The sequence below is a fragment of the Balaenoptera borealis genome (assembly GCF_965194805.1).
Source record: "Balaenoptera borealis genome assembly, chromosome: 6".
Classification (NCBI taxonomy): domain Eukaryota; kingdom Metazoa; phylum Chordata; class Mammalia; order Artiodactyla; family Balaenopteridae; genus Balaenoptera; species Balaenoptera borealis.
The window spans coordinates 24,021,789-24,042,672 of record NC_138863.1 but is presented as its reverse complement, the minus strand read 5'-3'; the positions used below and the strand labels follow the sequence as shown (position 1 = coordinate 24,042,672).

Genomic DNA, 20,884 nt, shown 5'->3' with positions numbered 1-20,884 from the left:
AAAATGTATGAGGTAAGTGTCGTAGCAGAAGGATAATGTTCTCTTCTGATTTCATTAATGAATTCAGGTAAATTTAAAGCACTGTCATCATCTAAGGGTTAGAAGAAGAGGTGAGGTTTTCAAAGTTTGAGAAGAGAAAACATGTGTAATAGTTGATGAGAAATAGAAGTCCTAGAGAGGGAGTGAAGTGATTAGGGAAAGAAGTAGAATTAGTGGCAAGACCTACCTTCTTGATATCTTTCCCATGCACTACCCAATTTAAAAAAGACATTTTCATAATTATTACAATTTTAAATCTTGCATTCTTAGAACATATTAGGCTACTGCAGTGGTTCTCAAAGTGAGAACCCTGGACCAGCACATCAACATCACCTGGAAACTGGTTAGAAATGAAAATACTGAGGTCTTCCCTAGATCTTCTGAATCTGAAACTGTGGGGTGGGGTCCAGCAATCTGTGTTTTTAAAAGCCCTCCAGGGGATTCTTATGAGAGCTAAAAGTCAGAATCCACTAGACTACCGTATGTCCTTACTCAATTTACCTTTACACAATTTAACTGTGTATATTTGATTTATAAAAGTATTCTTTTATAATAAAAATGCTACAAGATGAACACAAACATTTTTAGAGTATGTTAGTATCTAGAGCCACCCATTTTCTTTAAATTATAAAGTCAAAATATTTAATAGAACACCAACTATACTACTTTTCAACCAAAGCTATTATAACTACTATGATTTGAGTTTGAGGCATTTCAAAATCTTATAAAATGTAAAAACATTTTTTCTATGTGTGTTAACTGATGTACAGCCTAATTTCCTTATTGCATTTTTAAGAACTGACAGCTGTTGCTTCACATTAGATCATAACATTAGAATTAATTCTGGATGTTAATGAGGCATAAATTTGCCCAGATTTTACACTGATATTTTATATTGGAATTGAAATGAATTTATTAAAAAAAAATGATGATATTGAACATTTCCCTCTATTATTTGACCTTTTGTTATGCTAAATTACTAACCAATTTATATGTGTTTTCAATGCCATCAATATGCTTAAGAACAAAAACATTTTTAAAAATAATTAGGCATATTCTACAAAATAAAAAGAACTGTAAAGTAAATAAGGCATTTTTATTACCATTGAAATGCATGTTGAAAAGAATCTTTATTTCAATAGCTTGACACTTAAAGGCATAATAAAGTTGCAGCTCTATTGTCAGTAGCTATTGATGAGAAACACAAAAGCATATGAATCTAAAATACCCGCTTTATCAATCTCAATAAAGTGGTTTCAATGTGGGAGTTATTTGGCTACTACATAGATTATCTGGAATATAATATACAGCATACAAAAGAGTTCTTCTGCCAAGAACACCTCCCACGGTGCACTGCAAGGAAACGCCCCCTGTATTTGGTCAGTAATGAAAAAAACAAAATAGTGCTTGATACCACAACATCATCAATGATTCCCAATTTCTTACCATCTGGGGACTGCTACAACCTAGTCTATCTCCTTCAGTGTCTGATGCCCACTCAGGAATTATTTGCCACACATTTTAGGGAAGTCATCGTCAACATAATCATTGTAAAGAGATATTAAATATTGATTTCTGTACAAAATGAATAAAAGAGACATGGTTTTTGTCTTCTTTGAGTAAAACAAAACTGAGGACTTTTCACTGCATTTTGCTGGGCTTTGTTTCATATTATTCCTGTGTTCCCTTCCTCTTTTTTTTTTTTTTTTTTTGTCTAACTGTTTCTATGACATTCTAATATAAAATAAAGTTTAAAAAAGAGCAGGATGATCTGACACAATATCTGGAATTTGCTACAAAATACTCCTGTGGTGGGTATGGAGCAGGAGTGGGAGGATATAAATGAAATAAGATTTGATATTTATTGATAACTGTTGAACCTGGATCAATGGGTCCATAGAGGTTCGTTGCTCTTTTCTTACTACTGAATATGTTTGAAATTTTCCACAAGAAAAAGTTAAAACAAACTTTAATCACATTTAATTTTGTTTGGAAATTAAGAACTTTATTGCAATCCTTGAAATAATTGGAGGCATACTGGAGTGTTGCAAAACAAAGATTAAGAATTAATGTTGAAGCTTGTGGGACAAATTTTCACAGTAAGAATTTTTTTAAATATCCTTCTAGAGATTGATAGGGAAATAGCACCAATTTTCTCATCACTTTCAATTGGTGGTAATTATGAATAATTCCCAAGTCCCTCCAGGGTGTTTCTGGTGTGATTTGACATCTGAACTGAACCCAGTCTCACATACAGCCGGTTACCATGGAAAACAGCTCAGCTCCAGCCTGAGATTTTGCTGTCTACACAGGCATGGTCTTAGACAAGGCATGGGTGGGTATAAAGCGTAGTGGAATGAGATGACAGGATTTTGAGAGAGAAATACACCAACGAGCTCAATAACTGGATGAAATCACAGAGCTTTCACAGGTATCCTACAAAAGCATAGTGTACACAGACTTTAGCGACAGCAGGCCTGTGTTTGAATTCCTTGTCTGTCTCTTAGTTTCTGTGTCACCAGGGGTAACTTACTTTTCCTCTGAAGCTTTGTTTCTGTTTCTGTTTTTCTTTCATTTGTAAAATGAAGATGAGAATACATATCAGAAAAAGGTGTTGTAAGGATTGAGTAATATTTGTGCATGTAACATTCCTGAAACATACTAGACAATAAAGCAGATGGTAATGATTCGTCCTAGCCTGTATTACATGCCACTATACCTGAAATCAACTAAGCTCTGATTCCCTGACATCCATGGATGCAAGTGATAGGAAAAGAGACACCCTATTCCCACATATGACTGTGTGCAAATTCCAACTATCCCTTCAGTGAGACTTTGTTAACCAGAGGTTCAACCAGACAGGTTCAGAGCTGGCCATGATAATATTGTCTGGAAATGCAGCTTTTGGATGGTTTGGTTAAGTAGAAAGGGGAAAATCCTAATGGGAACACTGGACATCTCTCTAATATTGACAAATCTAGACAGATTAAGGAGGTGCTGGATGGCAGACAATACCTATCTTAGACTGTCATGGAGCTATAAGGCAAATATTTTGTTTTATGGGTTTTTTTTTTTTTTTAATACTGAAAGAAGACCTACTTACTTTAGACAATAAGAAAGTAGATGGTAATCTTGGTGTGAATAATTTTTGCTTACACCTTAAGAGTGTCTGATTGTTGTATTCCCAACACCTAATACTGACATTTAGATCTTATCCATTTATTCATTGATCAAACAGTTACTGAGTGTGTACTAAGTTCTAGGCACTGCTCCAGGTGCTGAGGATACAGCAGGGAACGAAGTAAAGTTCCCTCATAGAGCTCATATTCTGGAAGCAAAGGCAAAAAATCAATGTTGGGAGTTTGGTATTAACATATATACACTACTATAATGAAAATAGATAACCAGCAAGGACTTACTGTATAGCCCAGGGAACTCAGCTCAATATTCTGTAATAACCTAAATGGAAAAAGAATTTGAAAAAGAATAAATACTTGTATGGGTATAATTGAATCACTTTGCTGTACACCTGTAACTAACACTTCACTGTTAATCAACTATACTCCAATATAAAATTTAAAATTTTTAAAAATTAACCATCAGAAAAAAATCAGTGTTTTCTAAATTAATGGGTACTTTAAGAAGCCCCTACAAAACAGGCTCAAAACTTTCCCCAGAAAGTAAGTTGGAACCTGTTCAAGACCCAACTTTCTGCGCTATCACATGAAAAGAATAATCTTTGTCTGAAAGATTATTTTCCAGCAGAATTTTCCCAATGCCTAACTGTATGATTAGATTTTGAGCAGAATTCTCATTTGTTTAGTAAATCAAGATAATGTATTTCAGGTACCTACATAAATAAGTAAACCCCTCTATTACTACCTTTTTTAGTGTAATTCATCTAGATGCCAAAATTCTGCTAAATATAAGTTTAGGTTTGTCACTAAATAAAATGTACATGATCAGACAAATGTGAGAAAGTTAAAATAGACCTTCCTTTAATTTAAAGGTGGTAACTATTTGAAACCAATATTTACATAGTCACTAGTAAATATAAATAATAGTAATTGTTAATATATATGATATTTAATTACCAAGTAATAGGTATTGCTTTAAGCACTATAGATACATAAACTCTCCTAATCCCCACAAAACCCTATGAAGTAAAGACTCCTATTATCTCCATTTTATGGATGAAGAAACTGGGGCACAGATGGGACTAAGTTATGTGCCCAAGCTAAGTAAAGGGATGAATCAGAGCTTGAACCTAAAGTTTGTGCTTATAATCACATTATGTATCCTCTAAGAAGATAAACAAGTACATTTCAACTGGTACATCCACAGATCACAAAGGAAGTACATTTTAACTTTAATGTGATAACAAAACAAAATATGTTTATATTGGCTTCTCTGACAATTACTCCTTGGTAGAGGTTGTTTTACATGTACTCTTATTTAAGTGGCTTTAGTAAACTGCTTCAGATTTAGAATTTGCGTAATTATTGAGTTTATTTTGAAAATTGATAATGCATTCTAATCTAGAAACTTGTTTTTCTTATTCAGAAAGGAAGAGAAATTTTATTGAGCATGTATTGTATGCTTACACTAAATTACCTTATCTCTTTTAATCTATAAAACAGCACTGAAAAATAGGCACTGTTCCCTGTATTTTATAGAGGAAGAAAATGAGACCCAGAAATATCACAGAACTTGCTCAAGATCATACAACTATTAGTTAAAAGGTCTGAGAGCCAAACATAAGTCTTATGCTTTGCCCGAGTTTTTGAATCAAATAAATTTTAAACTTTGGTTATATTTTACGTACATATATTGTATTATAACTACACAACTGTTGCAAAATTTTTACCAATACACAGTTACTCAATACTAAGGCATCAGAATTTCACAGAAGAAATCTATGATCTTACAACTGTGTTATGCTGATCATTTGAATCCTAAAAACATAAAGATGAGAGTTTTGCAATTACATTGTGCATTTCAGGGCAGCCCTTTGTAGGATGTTTGATTCCCCAATTTTTAAAAATATGTTATAGAAAATACTAAAAGTGTTCTAACCTCTCAACATGTTTCCAGTCAGCATGGAAATAATTTGCTAGGAGTTTTGGGGAAATGGTCATTTTCATAATTCAAACACATAACTCAAATACAAACTTCTACATCCCGCTAAATATTGAACAAAATAAATGAACTGATGAGGCTTTTGTCTTATTTGAAGTCAATAAAACTGGCATCTCCTGACTACCAGTTATACTCCCTAGAAGATTGTAGCATGAATGAAATTAAGCTCGGAGTTAGAAGATTCGGTTTCTCATTTCAGTTCTGCTGCTAGCTGGCTCTATGATTTTGGGAAAATATTTCAGATATTTGGGACTCAGTATTCTCCTCCATAAAAAGAAGTAGTTAAACAGCGGATTTGAGGGTTTCTTTAATTCTATGCTGCCTGCAGTTTACTTTAGTTTTCATTTTGGAAAATTATCATGCTCAACTTCCTGTTGAAAACGTATTTGATATAATGTGACCAGATCTACAAAATCTATGTTAGTCTGTAAGATTAGCTTTCTACTCAGTTCTATTGAAATATTACATCTGTAAAAAGGTATCCCACAGATATGCACTACAAGAATGTATGACGTATATTAGAATGTGCAAAACAAGAACACTTTAATTACCTAAGCTCTATTTGCTCCTTCCCCTCTCCCTCCTTCATCCCTTCCTTCCTCCCTCCCTTCCTCCCTCCCTTCCTTCCTTTTTTCTATAATAGTTAAGTATCTACTCTGTGGCAGGAACTGAGAAAACCCTGAAAATTTATATATAGTTAAAATTCACCACATCTTGTGCTTTTATTTGTAGTTCTTTTCCTTCCTGCTAGAATGTAAATTCCAGGAAAGCAGGAATCTTAGTTTTGTTCATTGATGATCACTGGTGATACTTTTATTCTATGCTTTAGTGACTTATTTCTTAAATAACTGCTATGAGCCTTCTCTATTAGTCTCTGTTCCTGGCAGTTTCAAGGATGACTCACATCACACCAATAACTTCAGGGAACCTGGTATTATCCAGAGTCAAAAGTCCTTTCCCATGCTTGCCTTTCACACAGTGAACATTCTTGGCCATTTATCTCTTTTTTCTTTTCTTCATGATTTTATCTACCAAATCACCATTTTTCATTAGTTGGTGATTCTTAACATTTTGAAGGTCATTATTCCTCTGATTAAAATTTGGGGTCATATCCTTTGAAAACGCATTCATATACATTCACAAAAATTTGGCATTTGGTTTCAGAGAACCCCAAAAGCCTCAGAACCATGGAACCAGTGTTAAGAAGTTCTGATTTAAAAGTATGGCATGGTATACATAAAGACAAATGAAGACAACAGAAAGAGTTTTACACACACACACACCCCAGAAATCTACAGTATGTTACTTTCATTTTCATTTTCTCAAACTTCTACTTCTTCAGTAATGCAAAATTAACCCTTGACAAACGTAAAATCACTCAATTCATGGTTCAACTTGTATATCTAAATAGTTTGGAAGCCGTAACTATTAACAATTACAGTAAAGTTTATATTCACAGCTGCTCTGATTGATGTGAGATTCATTTGTAGTTGTCCACGTATGAAAGTGATATTGTATAAAGAACTGTTCTCTGTTGTACCAAATCCATTTAGCTTGAAGCTCTTTCCTTCAAAACTCCTTTGTCAGATACTGTAAACGCTTCTAGTGTGATTCAGACTGGTACTCCAACTGATATTCCTGATAAGAACAACAATAAGAACAACTTAGTTACAAAACAATAAGGCACTCCTGTTTGTTCAAAGTGCCCTAATGTTTCCATGGTAACTTTCTCTGCTGTTTCCATGTTCAACCTTCCCCACCCAGTAATGATACTGTGAAATTCGTTGATTTATTAGTCATCCTCCTTTTCCTTATTTTATTGGCTTTTTTCCCTTTTACTCTTCCCTTCTTCCATGTCTTCCATGTCCCGACCTCATCCTCACATATCTCTTTCCTACTCTGATATGTATTGATATTTGTCCCCCTTCTCAGTCTCTAATATTATTTCTTTTGTGTCTATTTTTGAAACAGTGTTCAATTTTCTACGATATATATAGATACAGATTCCAGTAGAAGTCCAATTATTTTAAAACCAGTTTAACTGGCAAAATGACACTTCATTCATGAAGTCAGATTGTCATGTTGCTAGGACAACTGCAAACATGATAAAGCTCAAAACCTTCCTCATGGAACACTACTCATGTTGTCATGACAACCTATAAAACTCGGTTTAAGTGTCATTTCTATATGGAAGATCTGCATATACTTTGGTTAAAATCAGGAACATGTGACAAATTTCTGTAAATTTTCACACTTCAGATTCACTTCAAACTTCCAAACTAAAAGTAATCAAATCTGATAGCAGCTTAGAACATGAGGATTTTTACCATTCTACATAGTCAAAAAATGATATGGTTGATAAGGAATATATAAAGCAGTAGAAGTTATGACTTATTGTGATCTTTTAAAAGCTACTCGTAACTTGTGAATTGTTTTGCCTGATTAATACTTGAAATTTGGGTGTGTAATGATGAAATCTGTGGGTTCTTACTATCTATAGAGATAGTAGTGGAGTAAGTTCTGAATCAGTGGTACCTATTTCTTAAATAAATCCAGTGATCCTTCAAATCATAATACATAATGAACATTAAATGTTAAACAAAAGGAAGCTTTGATAAGAGTGAAATTTTATTGTTCTGCTAATTGTGTCTCTCTCTTCTAAAAGGTTTCAATGATTCATTGATTCAGAAGGCTTTACATGCCCTTTTTTGTGATCTAAAAAATTTCTCTTTTCACTTTACTCAATCTTCTATTACTAATATCTACATTGGATACTGAATTGCTGACAGAGTAAAAACTGCATTGTAAATCTTTCTTCTTAAAAACAATCTTTTTATTCTCTGTTCTTTATCATCTCTAGAACGTATCCCATATCACATTTCTTTACAAATAAATCAAGGGTGGCTTTTGACTATTTCCTTTCTTTTTCCCTGTTTTATAAATCTCAAATTAATACCATCTCCAATCCTTTAGCATCATTTCTTTGGCACTGATATGGAAGAATTGTGATTCAAGTAATACTCAGTGAGTTTTCTAATGTCACACTCAACCTTTTGCTCTCAAGATCCTAATTACATGAATTCAGAGCAGAGCTCCTGGGACAGTTCATGGATGGGCTTCAGAGTGTCCAAAAATGTGCCTAAAATTGTATGCAAAGTTTTAAGTGTATGTTCACATGTACATCTTTATGGGAGAAAAGCCCACAACTGGCATAGCATTAAGAAAGGAAGTATTACTAAAAATTATTAAGGAACATTACTTTAGGGCATAATATGGCATTGCAAAGTATTCATGATTAAGTGGAATGAGCTGATTTTGAGTCAAAAGAGCTGGTTTTTAAATCCCAAATTTTCCCTCCCAGAGTGACACATACGAGAAAACATACAGGGATTATGTATCCTACTATAAATTTTAGAATATACTAATGACTGATAATTCTGGAAAACAGTGAAGTCTATTACAGGAAATTAAAAATTAAATGCAGGTAAAATCATTAATAGTAATTCAACTTAGAGCCTTTCATTGATGCAAATTAACTTCCATATAATATTCCTCAAAGAACTGTCAAGGAAGATGTTTTTTAAAGGACTGCATTGTCTCCAAGGGACAAGAACAGAAAAAAAAAAAAATTGGAAAAAATTGAGAAATTTAATATGGTATATATTACAGATATCTTTTTTATATAATTTTATTTATTTTTGGCTGCGGGTCTTCATTGTGGTGCACGGCTTCTCATTGCAGTGGTTTCTCTTGTTGCGGAGCACAGGCTCTAGGCACGTGGCAGGTTTCAGTAGGTGCAGCACGCAGGCTCAGTAGTTGTGGCATGCAGGCCCTAGAGCGCACGGGCCTCAGTAGTTGTGGCTCACGGGCTATAGAGTGCAGACTCAGTAGCTGTGGCTCATGGACTTTGTTGCTCCACTGCATGTGGGATCTTCCCGGACCAGGGCTCGAACCCATGTCCCCTGCATTGGCAGGCGGATTCTTAACCAGGGTGCCACCAGGGAAGTCCCTATTATAGATCTCTAAATAAGTCATTGCCCCTAGGTTATAAATTCCTTAAAATGAAAAACTTTAAGAAACATCTTTATAACTGCAATGTATGATTAGCATTAATTGGTTTATTAGGTTCCCAGTAAATCAATGGACATACTTCCTAAGGGATCTTCAAAATCAAATTAGGTGTCGTCTCCCTCCACATGAACAACTTCTCTTGCACATATGAAGAACGACTGCCCTTAGGTAAACACAGAAAATGAGCTTTAGGTAAAGAAAACTGAAGCAACAGAAAACCGTGTAACAAATACCTACTACAGTGCCATAAATACCAAACTAAAGGAAATAATATCTCAAACTCAGTGGCATCTCAGTCGATATGGTGAACATTAAAAAAGCAAAAGATTAGCTAATGGAAAATATATGCCCAAGAAAATGATAATCAAGAAGAATACCAAGTTAAGGAAATATTACTTATATGAAATAAATACTCCTCTGGAAATTTTATTTACTAGAGGATTAAGCTAATGTTTAAGTTAGCACTGAACTTTGAACTCCACCCAAGTAAGTTAGTTTGGAAGGAGAAAACTTCTGTCTAAAATAACCTGGATTAAGTATCTCATAAACATGCAGGGGTTTCAAGAACAGGTGAATGACTGAAATCATAAGCAGTTCGGTGGTGAAAACTAAGGGGGGGTGTTTCCCTAACACCGTCTACACTATTACTATAAACATTTGTTCTTTGTCTCTAAAATGTATTGGATGCCTCCTACACATAGAGCATTGATATAAAAATTGTTAGAATGTATCACAAAAGGTGATGTGAGGCTGGAAGGAAAACGGGAGCACCGAGAATACCTTTTACCAAGCAGTCAGGCAAGGATATTGACGCCCTAGCAGCCAGCATATATGGGGCAGTTGACTCAGGGGCTGAGTCAGACTAAATTAGCTCTCAGCCTGGAAAGCCCTGACTAGGAGTGAAGACTGAGAAAGCCATGGAAATGGTGCCAGAGTGTTCCAGCTCAGGGATGACAAGTCAAACTAACCTGGGCTGAGAAAGATAAATACCCGGTCAAGTGGACTGTGGCGGTAAAGTGCAAAATAGGAGAGCACAGCTGGCCAAGGAATGAGGGCTTCTGCAGTGGGTCAGATCCAGGGCAACAGTTAATAGAGGAAGTAAGTTTCTGCAGCAAGGCCTGAGGTTAAGAAACATTCACTACAGTATTTTTAGTGGGGAATAACTATACACAATGGAAGCCCTCCTTGTCTTAAAGGAACCACTTTGTAAAGGTGAACGGGAACTTAAGATAAATTTCTTTTGTTTTTTGAGCTCAGAGCACATCCTTTTTTATTTTTTTTAATTTACTTTTTAATTTTTTTAATTTATTTTTTAATTTTTTATAGATCTTAATTGGAGTATAATTGCTTCACAATACTGTGTTAGTGTTGTACAACAAAGTGAATCAGCCATATGCATACATATATCCCCATATCCCTCCCTCTTAAGCCTCCCTCCCACCCTCCCTATCCCACCCCTCTAGGTCGTCACAAAGCACCGAGCTGATCTCCCTGTGCTATGCGGCTGCTTCCCACTAGCTAACTATTTCACATTCAGTAGTGTATATATGTCGCTGCTACTCTCACTTCGCCCCTGCTTCCCCCTCCCCGCACCGTGTCCTCAAGTCCATTCTCTGTGTCTACATCTTTACTCCTGACCTGCCACTAGGTTCATCAGTACCATTTTTTTTTTAGATTCCATATATATATGTTAGCATACGGTATTTGTTTTTCTCTTTCTGACTTACTTCACTCTGTATGACAGACTTTAGGTCCATCCACCTCAATACAAATAACTCAATTTTGTTTCTTTTTATGGCTGAGTAAAATTCCATGTATATATGTGTCACATCTTCTTTATCCATTCATCTGTCAATGGACATTTAGGTTGCTTCCAAGTCCTGGCTATTGTAAATAGTGCTGCAATGAACACTGTGGTACATGTCTCTTTTTGAATTACGGTTTTCTCAGGGTATATGTGTAGTAGTGGGACTGCTGGGTCATATGGTAGTTATATTTTTAATTTTTAAGGAACCTCCATACTGTTTTCCATAGTGGTTGTATGAATTTACATTCCCACCAACAGAGCAGGAGGGTTCCCTTTTCACCACACCCTTTCCAGCATTTATTGTTTCTAGATTTTTTGATGATGGCCATTCTGACCAGTGTGAGGTGATACCTTATTGTAGTTTTTGTTTTCATTTCTCTAATAATTAGTGATGTTGAGCATCTTTTCATGTGCCTCTTGGCCATCTGTATGTCTTCTTTGGTGAAATGTCTATTTAGGTCTTCCGCCCAATTCAAGGATTCTTCAATATATGCAAATCAATCAATGTGATAAACCACATAAACATATTAAGGAATAAAAACCATATGATCATCTGAATAGATGCAGAAAAAGCTTCTGACAAAATCCAACACCATTTAAGATAAAAACTCTCCAGAAAATGGGCACAGAGGGAACCTACCTAAACATAATAAAGGCCATATATGACAAACCCACAGCAAACATCATATTCAATGGTGAAAAACTGAAAGCATTTACACTAAGATCAGGAACAAGACAAGGATGTCCACTTTTGACACTCTTATTCAACATAGCTTCTGAAGTCCTAGCGATGGCAATCAGAGAAGAAAAAGAAATAAAAGGAATCCAAATCGGAAAAGAAGTAAAACTGTCACTGTTTGCAGATGACATGATACTATATATAGAAAATCCTAAAGATGCCACCAGAAAACTACTAGAGCTAATCAATGAATTTGGTAAGGCTGCAGGATACAACATTAATGCACAGAAATCTCCGGCATTCCTATACAGTAACAACGAAAAATCAGAAAGAGAAATTAAGGAAACAATCCCATTCACCATCGCAACAAAAAGAATAAAATACCTAGGAATAAACCGACCTAAGGAGGCGAAAGATCTGTACTCAGAAAACTATAAAACACTGGTGAAAGAAATCAAAGATGACATAAACAGATGGAGAAATATACCATGTTCTTGGATTGGAAGAATCAATGTTGTGAAAATGACTATACTACCCAAAGCAATCTACAGATTCAATGCAATCTCTATCAAACTACCAATGTCATTCTTCACAGAATTAGAACAAAAAATTTTACAATTCGTATGGAAACACAAAAGACCCTGAATAGCCAAGGCAATCTTGAAAAAGAAAAATGGAGCTGGAGGAATCAGGCTCCCCAACTTCAAACTATACTACAAAGCTACAGTAATCAAGACAGTATGGTACTGGCACAAAAACAGAAATATAGATCTATGGTACAAGATAGAAAGCCCAGAGATAGACCCACGCACCTATGGTCACATAATTTACAACAAAGGAGGCAAGAACATACAATGGAGAAAAGACAGCCTCTTCAATAAGTGGTGCTGGGAAAACTGGACAGCTACATGTAAAAGAATGAAATTAGAACACTACCTAACACCATATACAAAAATAAACTACAAATGGATTAAAGACCTAAATGTAAGACCAGACACTATGAAACTCTTAGAGGAAAACATGGGAAAAACACTCTTTGACATAAACCACAGCAAGATATTTTTTGACCCACCTCCTAGAGTAATGAAAATAAAAACAAAAATAAACAAATGGGACCTAATGAAACTTAAAAGCTTTTGCACAGCAAAGGAAACCATAAACAAGACGAAAAGACAACCCTCAGAATGGGAGAAAATATTTGCAAATGAAACAGTGGACAAAGGATTAACCTCCAAAATATACAAATAGCTCATGGAGCTCAATATCAAAAAAATGAACAATCCAATTAGATAAATTTCTAACAGACATAAGTCACTGCCCTTGCTGCCATGAAGTTCCAGAGACAAGACACATACATAAAAATCCAAATAAAAAATGTTATTGTGCTTGTACTGCATATAAGACATCATGTGAAGCCTTTGTAGAGGATACAAAAAAAATGAGACTAACATAATCACTACCCTTATGTTTTTATAGTTTAATAAAAAGGTAAATATGAAGACTATGTTCACGGTTTTACAGAAGTGCCAGGTACGTGGAAGTAAGTGTAAGGCCAGATCTAAAATGACAGAACTGTGAACAGCTAGGAAACTACAATGGCACTTAGATCACAGTGGCAAACAGTACTTAAACACAGGGTTAATCATTTCAAGCACATGTTTCCTTCATGAAAAGAAAAGTCCTGCTAATAGCGGATTGAGACCTGAAAAGATTGCCCATTTAGTTAAGCAGTAATGGAAGCCAGAGCTGTTGACTTATCACTTCAGCCACACCTACATCAAGAAACATGACACCTGAGCACAAAGTGTGGTGTGTGTGTGTGTGTTTGTGTGTGTGAGAGAGACAGAGAGAGAGAGAGAGAGAGAGAGAGAGCATTCTTAAAAATTGACAGTCTTCCTTAAATACTTCCATTCCTGTTCTCATTATCCAAGAGAGATTTTCTTAACCTCTAATTTAAAGACATACAGTCAGTTACTGTACGTTTGCTCCCATTCACTTTATTTTTTTTCTTTTTCCAGAATGGAAAAAAATTTTACCCGAAGATTCACAAATTAGTTTTCTTTGCCACTTCTCTCCCTTCCACCAGGAAACTATCTTTGTGTTCGTAAGCAAAGTATAAATATAAAATGCCAATGAAACTCAGATGGACCATCTGAAAATCAAAAATTGAATCTACATAAACCATAATTTCTAAACATAAATTGTGCTTTCCTACTAGTTTTATACTGTACTAGTGTCAACATATACTAAAGAAAGAGTGGAAACTTGGTCAATGTGATTTTATGTTAAAAATTCTAATTAAGTAGTTGAAAAATTGGTTCTGAAGTATGTTCTAAAGGAATTGGTTTAACCATAGAATCTCTAAAGACTTCAAGTTCAGTTGTTCAAGAAAGTCAATACTCTCATGAATCAGAAATTATGGGTGCGGTAATGGAGAATTATAAAAATTGGAAAGAAAGCAAAATTATTCCAGAACACATAATTATATAACTGAAAAATGCAAGCAAATCAACTTAAAAACTTCTATGGATGGAAAAAGGAAAGGGAGTTAGGACCCATATACCTGCTATAGTAACTGAAAAAAAGTTCAAGAATTGTCAAGTGAGCTTGTGTGGCTTATGTGGAGGTCTGATACCATGTCCATGGATCTTCACATGGTCAGTTCATCAGTTCCTTGTCATGGTCACGCTGACCATTTTACACTTTTTAAATTATTTTTATCCTTAGCCATATATTAATTAACATATTCATGATGGATTGCGTATTAAAAACAGGAAACATGAATGTTGAAACACAACCTCTTTTTTGAAGGTTGTAGAAAATTTGGTATTTTTGCACATCTACTTAAGATAATTCATTCATTTATCAACAAAAACAGAGTGAATGACTTCTATATATCAGGTATTATGGTAAATGTCGGGCCTAAAATGAACAAAACAGATAAGATTCTTACTCTCATGGATTTTATAGTTTAGTTGGTGAGGAAAAAAAAAAAGGAATAAATATATAATTATAAACTCTTATGAGCACTATGAAGAAAATGAATAAGGTACAATAAGAACATAACCTAAATTGGAAGTCAAATAAGTTGTCCCTTGATGAGTCTGGCTAATGGTTTATCAATTTTGTTTATCTTCTCAAGTAACCAGATTTTAGTTTTATTGATCTTTGCTATTGTTTCCTTCATTTCTTTTTCATTTATTTCTGATCTGATCTTTATGATTTCTTTCCTTCTGCTAACTTTGGGGGATTTTTTGTTCTTCTTTCTCTAATTGCTTTAGGTGTAAGGTTAGGTTGTTTATTTGAGATGTTTCTTGTTTCTTGAGGTAGGATTGTATTGCTATAAAATTCCCTCTTAGAACTGCTTTTGCTGCATCCCATAGGTTTTGGGTCGTAGTGTTTTCATTGTCATTTGTTTCTAGGTATTTTTTGATTTCCTCTATGTATAGCTGATTCACTTTGTTATAAAGCAGAAACTAACACACCATTGTAAAGCAATTATACTCCAATAAAGATGTTTAAATAAATTAATTAAATAAAATAATAAAATAAAATAAATAAAAAATAAATTGCAAATAAGATATCTCTGAAAAAGATAAATATTTAAGATGAGATGAGAATGATGGAAGTTTGGAGATTCTGGAAAAAGGAAATGGAAAAGAGATTGGCACAATTGGGTAACAAAACAATACCACTGGGGCTAGAGTGTGGTATCCAGATGAAACTTGCACTTAGAGAGTTAGGCAGTAGAAGATCTTTATTGTCCCTAGTAAGTAAACGAACTTTTATTCTAAGTGTACTTGGAACCATTAAGCAGTGGAATGACGTGATTTGCATTGTCAGTGATTATTATAACTTCTATGTAGAACTGGCTAATGGGGTGGCAAGGATAGAAGGAGGAATAACACATAGGAGGCTATTGCTGTATTCCAGGGAAGAATTTACTTTGGTAAGTGCAATAGGCAAGTCTACAGAGTGACTCGGACTATGGTGGGGTCAGTGGGGATACAGACAACTGGATATATTTGAGAAAGTTTGGGCAGTGGACTGGACAGGATTTAATGATGGATTTTGCAAATGGAGGATAAGAAAAATGAAGAGGTAAAGTTTATCTTTTGTTGAATGTCCAACACCTAGAATAATACCTGGCACAAAATTCTTAAAAATTATTTGTTGAATGAATGTATGAAATTCTTGTTCTGTACAACTAAATCAATGCAGGTGTTGTTTACTAAAATGAAAAAAACGGGAGAAGTTGTTTTTTGACAGACAATGAGTTTGATATGCCTGTGAGAATTCAGAGTGGACCATTAGAAATATATCTGGAGCTAAGAAAAGAGATCAGAATCCAAGGTATGAGTTTTGGGAGTCACAGATATAATTATGGCATTTAAAGCCAGTGAGCACACACAATGAGAAAAGCAGAGGACTCTAGATTGAGCCTTGAAAAAGTCCAATATTTAGAGGATGGGCAAAGAAAGAGGAGTTTATAAAGAAGACTGATGAGGAGTACCCAAGTAGGGAGGCAACATCCTGGATAGAGCAACATCAAGGATGCCAAGACAGACAGTGCTTTAAAAAGGATGGAGTAGTCAACTCTGCTAAGACATTTACTTATATGAAAAATTTAACGTCCATTAGATTTTTGCAACACTGAAATCCTTGATAACCTCTGTGAGAGCAAGGTTTATGAATGATAGAGGCTGAATAGTGAAGGAGGGGTAAGGAAGTGGGAACCACATAAGTGGACAACTCAATTATGTTACATTTATCTGATTCAGACTCTTAGCTAGCATATGCAAATGTTTCTAGAACTCTAGAAACTTAATGTAATGAGATAATATAAGAATGATTATGTATAGTTTTTATTCATTGGGAAGAACAGCTATCCACATTTAAAAACCATTATTTTATTATTTAAAATCAAATCTCAAAAAAAAAATTAAATATCTATTTATATTCTAAAACAAAATTGCAGATTTTAAAATATCAATCACAAATGCTATTTTTGTCTATTTTTGATGTTGTAACTTGTAGAAAATAATAAAGCGTTAGGGGGTGGAGTAGTAAAAATAGAATGACTGTGGAGCAGAGCATGGCTGCTTATTAGAACGCTTGGCTCAGACTATCACATACGAGAGAAATACACTTACTGAATTTTAAAGATTTCTTCATAGTCACTGAGACTACCACAACTAATACACTGACCTCAAAATAAAATACTTCTTACTTAAACCATTTGTTTATCATATAAAGTGCAAAAAGAATTTAATTTTTTTTTTAATTCTAGAGTTTCTGAGATTTATTTTACCATGAACTGGTTCAATAAATGGTTGGGAAACTTAACTCTAGAGGAAAAGCTACAATTTTCTACTGCTGAGATTCTAGGAGATGCCCTGGTTCCTATCCTTTCTGTGACCTCTCCTCTCCCCCAAGTCTGTCCCCCTATTTTTTCTGCATAAGCTAACTTGTGTTGGCTCCTTGCACTGCCAAAAAATTTAACCAATGCATTGTTTTTAGAAGCAGCCAAGAGAAGAAAAACAGAGAGGCTGCATTCTTTAATACTAGCATTTGGGAAAAGGAATCCTAAGAGACTAAGTGACAACAGTTGTGTTAAGGTCTAAAATTCCTCACACATACACACCAGATGGAGAGCATGAGAAAATGATCAGGAACTGAGGTGACACTGAAAATGAATTAGTTGAATTGATCTTCATGATAGTAAACTTATATTTACTTCCCTCAATTTAGTTAACTTGTTTAATGACTTCTTAATCCACACTTCTAGTTTAAAGTTTCATTTAAATGGAAAGATAAATTTTAAAACCGAACCGCTTCCTCTTAGTCTTATCTTGTGGCGTTTTTGTTCAAGTAAAGGCACATCTATAAATAAGAACAGACAAAACAAAATAACACTAAAAAATCCCTTCAACCATGGTTTCTTCAAACAACATCAAAGAATAGTTAAGTGTTACTGAATCAAAATAACTTTTTTTCTGAAGTTCTAAAACAGGAGAAAAATGAATTACCTGAAAGAATTAACCACTCTATTTTACATTCTGCTTGGGTGCAAACACAAACACACACACACATAAATATCCACGCAAACACACACTCACACATCACACTATTTTAAAGTTCTACTGAAAAAAGATTGTGAATAGTCCAACCTTTCTTTCACTTTCATTCAAAAGATTAGGTTGCTTAAACATAGTTGGTAAGAGCAGTACTTCACCAAGATCAGACCACACTTGGAATATTTTGCCTAGTTCTGGACTACAAAATTTTGGCAGACATTGACAAAATACACATGGTTGATGGACTATGTCATGTAAGAACTGATTGATGGGACCAGTGCCATTTAGTCTAAAGAGGGGATATAATAACTATCTTCAAACATTTGTGAGGCCATCATCTGAAAGGTGTCCAGCCTCTCCGGCCCCACAGCAGGTACCCCAGGGAAGTGAGGTCCGAGTACACTATTAGGGCCCTCAGATTCTGGAAACACTTGTTTTAAGACTGCAGCACTTAGAGCTGATGGAGACAAATCAAAACTTGTCAAAGCTTGGACCAGTGCTGGTGTCCATCCAAACAAGGCATTAATCAGAACGGACTATAAATAAGAATAAATTGAACACAAATGTTGGAGCTCAGATGAGGTCAAAGTTTAAAGTTAAGACAGAGGTGGAGACCTGGCTTAAAATCGGCTCGATATTTAGAACCAATTATCACTTTGCTGAAATTTGATTTTTATGGTTTCAGAAAGAGGTGGTGAGGGAAATCCCCAAGGCCTTAAAGGAATGCTTGGGCTTTGATGGAATAAACTCAACACTTTTTATAAGTTACTAATTACCAGGCATTTTACATGTATTACTTCATTTAACCCACACCAGCATTTTAAGGTCACATGCACTATTATGACTGTCATCCTCATTCTACAGATGAGGCTTAGCTACTACACCACACTACCTCTCTACAAGGGATTAAACGATTACGTACGACACGTGTGGATAGGAGAACCAGGGCCCTATCCACAGCAGTACAGAGAGAGGCAAGTTTTAAATAATTGTAATTCTCTGTAGAACTTTCTGAAAATGGAAGAAGCTGCCTCAGGATGGAATGAGGTTCCCATCATTTAGTGGGTTCAAGAAGAGCTAAGAGATATGCAGAGAAGTTACACATTAGGTTAAATAAGAAAGTCTTTAAGGTTCCTTCCCATTTGAAGATTCTAATTCTACAAACGGAGTAAAAGGAGTTAAGTATTTAATTATTTTAAGCAAAGGAATTAGGTTAAGGTAACCTGGATCCAAATCTTAGGCAGTCTATCCACTGCCAGCTGTTTGATTTTGATCGAGTTACATAACATTCTTAAGCACCAGTGTCTTATCTTTACTGATGGAGAGAACAGTATTGACCTCACAAAGGTGTATATAAAATTATGAGAGACAGTATAGGTAACGTGCTAAGCACAGTGTCTGACACACAATGAGCATCACTAAATGGTAGCTGGAGTTCATACAGTTCAACAAATTACACATGGTTTAAATTTTGTCAACAAACAAGAACTTTCATGACTTTTTCCTGATTAAGGAGATGTAAACTCTGGCTTCAGAGTGTCTAATTCATCATAAAAGTTGAACCTGAAGAGACCTGGGGTAACGAGGGGAAGAAAGAAGAAAGAAAATAATAAAAGACAGTAGGCCTTTGTGAATCTTCCCATCACTCATCTTGTTCAGTTTCCCTGAGTTACCTAAATGGTAGTTTTCACTGATAAGGTAATCAGATGACACAAAACAATGTGAAACAATGTGGAAGCACCACAATGAGAACCAAAATTCTTCCAGCCAGAAATTAACTATCAGGACTGATAGTGTATGACAGCAAGATATTTTCAATTTTTTAATAAAAATCTTGTTCCAGGAAGAAATCATCTTATTATTCTATATCAATTTTGATCATCCCTTTTTTTAATTTCCTTTCTTTTTTCTTTCCAGGATATCTGTAATCACAGAATCAGCCTTTGCCCTGAATTTTTTTTTAAAAAATTGCAACTTGAGGGAAGGGAGGTATAGAGATCTGATACGCAGGAAATATGAAGTAAAACACTTCATTATTAAATACCATAAAAAAAAGAATTACAAAGGAAACAATACAGCAACCACTCAATCCACTGATGTTAAAGAAGAATTCCAAAAATGCCTGTCTTTGTAGATATTTAAACAAAATCAAATATAATAAGGAAACCCATGCAGCCAGCTGAGAATAAATGTTTAATTTGGAAAGGGGAGCTGGGTAGCAAGTAGTTTTCAGCTACAACTAATTTTAATATGTACGCTGAGATCTCTGGAAAAGATTTAAAGGTACATCCTTGGAATTATACAAAAAGAGTTCAGTTTATTCTGTTTGACCATAGTGAACAAATCAAATTCTAAAGCACAGAGGGGCTTCATTCTGATAGGCCTCCAGGGTAGTAGTATGGTCACTGACTTAAGATGTCTACTTGTGTTAGAATTTTAGGAGAGATGAACAGTTTAGAAACCCTCTTTGGGTGGTTGTAATAGAGTTTATGACTTTAGAGGCTCTCAGTCAATGGAGATACTATAACAATCCATTATAGTTCATTGAACCTCCTCTGCTCTGTATGTACACTTGGTTATTGTTGAGTTTCTCAAATGAGTGTCCTCAGGGACACTAGCTAGCCCTGCAGACCATTCTCACTGGCCCAGGTCTATACTGACAGGACATAGTTTACTTTTGACAATTTAAAAATCATTATTTAATCAAATTGAAAAATTCATAACATTGAAAGAAAACTATAAAAAGAGTATCAAATAGGAATGTGTTTACTTGTAAATACCAAAAATAGTAAGTATAGGGACTATAGAAAAAGGAGGGTGTTATTTATCTCACCATCTGAGGGTCAAACCTAGGTATCTAGGGCTAGCGTAGCAGCTAAATGATGGCATCAGGAATCTCGGCTCTTTAAATTTTTTACAATCCTTAAAAAGTGGCTTTGTTACTGTGGTTTAAAGATGGCTGCTGTACCTCTGGACATCACATCTTAATTCCAGACAAGAAGAAGAGGTAAGAGCAAAGGAGTCTTGGTGGTTCAACCTACCCTTTTTTATCAGCAAAGGGAAAATCCTTCC

The 20,884-nt window shown here is 34.9% G+C and overlaps 1 protein-coding gene across 1 annotated transcript in view; it reads right to left on the bottom strand.

The window, feature by feature from the left end:
• Nucleotides 1–20,485, bottom strand: part of ERBB4 (erb-b2 receptor tyrosine kinase 4) — a 1,231,960-nt gene extending 1,211,475 nt beyond the window's left edge. Inside the window, exon 1 of the mRNA XM_082396354.1 lies at nucleotides 10,691–20,485. The gene's annotated coding sequence lies outside the window, so the exon portion shown is untranslated. The remainder of the gene's footprint in view (nucleotides 1–10,690) is intronic.
• Nucleotides 20,486–20,884: the final 399 nt, after the last annotated feature.